We start from the raw sequence: 6,219 nt of genomic DNA on the forward strand, positions 1-6,219 counted from the left end.
ATTCACATAACATTTGATAAAGTCAAGAACGTCACACCAAAATTATGTTGTGTAAGTGTGATATGGTGATTAAGTTCCCAAAGTTGATACAAAACTGGGTAATGTTATTTTTCTAATATTGTAAAATAGTATTTAATTGGTTATTTGTGTTTATTAGAAGGAAAGTATATTTTGTGCAATTAGTAAATTAATTATTTTCATTCGGAATATTTGCATGACGTCATCGTACGTTGGGTCAGGGTGCGCGCCCGTGATGTGCTTCATTCTCAGTAAATGCAGACACGTGAAGCCATCACACCAGCATTCTGTCCTTAATTCTTTTACACTTCTTTTCAGGTAACTACAAAGTAGAATGCACCAAATATACTGTCGATCTGAGTATAAACACTGTTTGAAATAATATAAGTGAGTTGTATGTGTTGAAAACTGTTAGTTGATACTTTATTAAGTGTCGTGAGTTCAGTGCAGTCGAGCACATGATTAGCATAGTTGCGCGAAAGCCCGCCATATATAATGAATGGTTAAAGTAGAAATATTATTCGAATCTATAAGAGATAATTATTTAGCGTTATGAATTCTCTTCAATTTACACACGTGATTGTTTAATCTGCGGTGATGGCTGTTAACGGTGTGTTAGGCGTTACATTTGAGTGAATGTATTTGAAGAGTGAATTTCATGTCTTGTCATTCAATGTAATACATCAGACAACGAACTGAGCAGCATGTTCTCAACTGAGAATATGGATTGTATTCTAAATACTTTTGTCTGCATCGTCAATTGTGTGTTATAAAGGTTATATATGTGATTAAGGTTAAATACTAGTGAAAATGTTATATATCTTGATAATTTTGGTGCTTATCTGCATACTTTCGAAGCTTTAATCTTCTGGTGAAATACATGTGATTGAGTGTAATGTTGGTAATTGTAAAAGCTGAGTATGAAAAGTGTTTCAAGTTGTCCATGTTATAGCCAGTTATTACTATGCAAAACTCATACATGTGGTGACCATGTAGTGCACTGAGTTGCTGTAGTGTGTATATGCTCTCATTGATTTCATTCTCAGTAAATGCAGACACGTGAAGCCATCACACCAGCATTCTGTCCTTAATTCTTTTACACTTCTTTTCAGGAGTGCTACAATTTTGGAGGCACCGCTGGAATAGATGTTCGGTGGAGTGACTCCCTTACCGGCAGAGCCCATCAAGCAACATCATCCCTCATTCGCGAACCAGATGAGCTACAGGGTGAGACAGTCAGGACGAGTGGCAGAAAAGATCTGATTGAGCAGTGCGTGCGCTGGAGACTCAGTCTGATACCAGCGGCGGCCAAGTCAAGTCAGTAAGTGAAACACCACTCGCAACGGCCTGTCTACATAGCAGCAGAAATGGAGGAGCTTAAACATCTTCAAGAGGAAATTTGTGAGAAATTATGCACACTATCACGGGAAAAACTGACAAAACTCAGTGTCTTTCTTCGCCTAACACGAGAAGATGAGACAAATGTGACTCGTTTATTCCTGTTGAGCCTCCTTAGTAGCTATTTACTAAGAGCTGAGCTAGAGGAGTTAGCAGACGGCGGCATGGCTGAACTGTTAACAATTAATGACAAATTGATCCAACTCACGGGAATCACAAGTAATGCTCCTGAAAAAGATACAGAGAGGGAGGAAATTATACTTGGAGATGTTAACACAGCCCAGAGAACAAGACAAGAAAGTGGAGAGAGTTCAGCTGAATTGTTTTCTACCATGTATATTAGCCCCACAACATTACAAAATACAGCGGACAGACAGACATATGCAGCCCAGAACCCAGTTTATTCTTCACCCACCTTTCAGAGACAAGTTGCCTCAACATGGCAGAAAGACTTCAAAATTTCTGGTCTAATAGGAGAGCTAGGGCAGAAGGATCGGCTCTCATTCTCCAGTCTGGCACGGCAGATAGAAGGCCGACTCAAAAAGGGTTATGCAGAACAGGAAATAGTAGATTCTGTCATCAGGGCTATCACACCAGGGCTTCAGCTGCGGAGCTATCTTGAGGGGAAGGCAGGGCTGACACTCCCAATGCTAAGGCGGATACTTCGTTCTCATTATCAGGAGAAAAATGCGACTGAATTATATAAGCAGCTCACCAAAGAAGCTCAACGAACTAGAGAAACACCACAAAGCTTCCTAATTCGAGCCCTTGATCTGAGACAGAAAATTCTGTTTGCTTCTCAGGAGGATGACTCAGGGTTGAAATATGATCCCGCCCTAGTTCAGAATATGTTCTTGCACGCCGTTTTGACTGGACTGCAAAATGACCGCAACCAAAGTGACCTTCAGCCATACCTTTCAGATCCCACTGTTCCAGACGAAGTGTTGCTGGAGAAACTCAATGTAGCTTGTTCCAATGAATCTGAAAGACAAAATAAGCGGAAATATGAAAAGAATGGTACTGTTCATGCTGTACAGTTACATGAGCCCGCCCCTGAACAAAAACTTCAGTCCAAACAGTCGAAGTTCGATTTAATGTCACAACTGAAAAGCCTGAGTGATGATATTATACAGATCAAAGAGTCAATCCAACAGCCCTTATCTGTTCCTCAGCAGTGTTTTGCAGTGTATGACAAAGAACCAGCAGCAGCAGTGTCCCAACAGACATCAGGATGGACCCAAGTCCAAGAGCATCAAACCTGGAAACCCGAGACCGCTACATACCAACGGCAGGGAAGTCCATACATGTCTCCACACCAGTTCTCACAAAGCAAACAACAGGTGAGGGAACAGAAAATACCTACTCTCCCTGCAAACCCAGTTCAGTTGCCCACTGTTCCACCAGAACATTCTCTCCAGTCACGTCAGCTTTATTCAATAATGGAGGCGCACCATGGACAGCCGTATGTGTATCCTTCTCCTCAGCGGCACCCCATGTCTGTCAATTATGCAACACAGCCATCAAGCTTTGCAGCACCGCAGTATTATCCACAGCAGTATATGGAGCCACCACGACAGCACCCCCATCAGTTCCGCCAATCTCGTCCCTAACGAGCCAGACAATGTTTCCATTGCCAGCAGCGCAACGCAGAAGAACCTTGCACCCATTGTTACCACTGTGGAAGCAGCGAGCATTTCTCAGCTGGCTGTAAGAGCAAAGGTGCTAGGCCTCAGCTTGGAGCTCCGTTAAACAGGAGCGGGTTACCCCCAAGGGACAGGGTGTGACCCGAGCGGCAGAGAAGTCCCAGAAAAATGAGAAATGTAGCATGGGCCATCAGAGGCAGTTTGAGTCCCCGTCGCTGGATAGTATTTTAACTGCCCCTTGTCAGGTTAACCAGCATTCTGCCATCACGTCCTTAGTGGGGAAACAGTGCCTTGTTACCTGTTATCTACAGAAAAAAAAGACTGAAGCATTATGGGACACAGGCTCCCAAGTATGCATTATAGGTGAGGAGTGGAAAGCCAAATATGCACCGGAGGTAACACTGAGAAGTATTTCGGAGGCGACCGAAGCGCCAGACAGCCTCCGTCTGGTGGCAGCCAATGGAGCAAACATGCCATACAGTGGATGGGTGGAGTTGACTTTCAAGCTGGCATCCCCTGTAACCAATGAGAAAGAGTTAAACATTCCTGTGCTTGTTTTGAAGGACCAAGAATTGCCCAGACCTATCATCGGGTATAACGTGATAGAACAAATAATGAGACAAAGTGAAACAAGTGGATCTCTTGATGTGACTAATGCTTGTTTGTATAGAACTGTCAGAAGTGCTTTCCCTAGCATAAAGAAGAAAAGTGTACATACCTTCATCAATTTGGTGACTATGGAGGGGCTCAGCGAGTACATAGTAAGAACCAGAAAGGAGTCTGTGAACATACGGAAGCACGCTGTTATGCAAATTCAGTGTCTGGTAAAAGTGCCTCACGTGAAACAAGATACGGTGCTATTGTTTGAGCCACACGTTAACCCAATGTACCCAGATGGCCTTGAACTCTTTGATACCCTCCTCATTCTGGAAAAGGGGGCCCGCCCCATAATTACTATCAGTGTGCAGAACGGAACGGATCACGACATCACGCTTAGTGGTAGAACAGAGCTAGGAACTCTGCAGCCAGTTAAGTCTGTCTTACCAATATCAAATGCACAGTGTGAAGCCACAGCATCTGTTACTCAGGTTCTACCAGGAACAACTGAGGGAGATAGCAACACAGACCATTGGGATCCTCCAGTGGATGTGAGCCATTTAACTCCGCCCCAACAACAACAAGTAAAGCGGATGTTACGTGAAGAATGTCATGCCTTTTCGAAGTCAGATGACGATATCGGCTGTGTTCCAGGTTTGCAACTGAGTATCTTATTACATAATAACACCCCTGTTGCCCGCACATACACATCAGTCCCTAAACCGTTATATCAAGAGATGAAGGACTACTTACACGACCTGATTGCTCAAGGGTGGGTGGCCAAGTCTCATTCCCCTTACTCGTCCCCAATTGTCTGTGTCCGTAAAAAGGATGGTAGCCTCAGGCTATGTATTGATTACAGGGACCTGAACAACAAAACAATCCCTGATCGCCAGCCAATACCCTGGGTGCAGGATATCCTAGATGGGCTGGGAGGCAATGCGTGGTTTTCGCTGCTAGACCAAGGAAAGGCGTACCACCAAGGTTTCATGTCCCCAGAGAACAGGTACCTGACTGCATTCACAACACCGTGGGGCCTATACGAATGGATTCGTATTCCTTTCGGCCTTATGAATGCGCCTGCAGCGTTCCAACGGTTTATGGAAGAGAGCCTGGAAGGGATAAGAGACAAAATTTGCATACCGTACTTAGATGACATTCTAGTCTTCACTGAGTCCTTTGATGAACAAGTGGAAGCGGTGAAGAAAGTACTGCAGAGGTTACAGTCCCATGGAGTTAAGTTAAAACCAAGAAAATGTGAGCTCTTTAAGAAGGAGGTGCGATATCTAGGGAGAATTGTGTCAGCTGAAGGCAGTCGTATTGATCCCTCAGACACCGTTGCTGTAACGGCACTGAAGGAACAGACACCAAGCACGGTGGGGGAGCTACGCAAGATTCTGGGCCTGCTCAGCTATTATCAGCAATACATTAAAGACTTTTCCCGAATTGCCAATCCCCTCTATGATCTGCTAAAAAGTAACACTGCTGGACCACAGAGGAAGGGGAAACACAAAGTAAGATACAACAAACAAAATCATGTGGTGCCATCAAGTAAATCAATTGAATGGACAGAAAAACATCAGGAGATACTAGAAAAGTTGATTAACTGCTTGATCCAGCCTCCGATCCTGGGATTCCCGGACTTCTCTCAACCGTTCATCCTTCATACTGATGCGTCCAACCAAGGGTTGGGAGCTGTTTTATACCAGCAACAGAATGGCAAGCTGAGAGTAATTGCCTATGGTTCTCGGACTTTGACGACAGCGGAGAAAAATTACCATCTGCACAGCGGGAAGCTGGAATTCTTGGCTCTGAAATGGGCCATCACTGAAAAATTCAGAGACTACCTGTACCATGCACCAACCTTTACAGTTTTCAGTGACAATAATCCATTGACCTATGTCCTGACCTCTGCGAAGTTGAATGCCACCGGGTGTAGGTGGGTGTCAGAGCTCGCCGATTTTCACTTTACCATCCGTTACCGTCCAGGTAAAGAAAACATAGATGCCGACTCACTCTCCAGGATGCCAGCGGACCCGGAGACGACAATGAGAGAATGTACTGAGCAGTTTTCACCTGACTGTGTTGGAGCTGTGATCCAAGCAGTGGAGTTTCAAGGGAATCCAGATGTGACTCTTGCAGTAGCCTGTCAGAGTGTACTGGCAAGTGTCGGGGAAAATGAGGGACTCCCCAAATCCCTGTCAAAAGAGGAAATCAGACAAGCACAAAAGGATGACAAGGACATTAGAGTAATAATTGAACACTGACAAGCAGGATCTAGGCCTCCTCAGCAGTGGCGTTCAGTCAACTCGCCAGCCAAAGTTCTTCTGAGAGAGTGGGAGAAGCTGAAGCTAGATGAACATGGCATCCTGTTCTGTCAGACGTCGCAAAGAAAACAGCTGGTGTTACCAACACAATTCAAAAGAACTGTTCTGAGAGAGATGCATGATGAGATGGGTCATCAGGGACTCGATCGCACCACAAGCCTCATTAGGGATCGGTTTTTCTGGCCGTACATGCAGAAGGACATTGAAAATTATGTCCTGAGAACCTGCTGCTGTAT

This window comes from Barbus barbus (genome assembly GCF_936440315.1).
Source record: "Barbus barbus genome assembly, chromosome: 19".
NCBI lineage: Eukaryota > Metazoa > Chordata > Actinopteri > Cypriniformes > Cyprinidae > Barbus > Barbus barbus.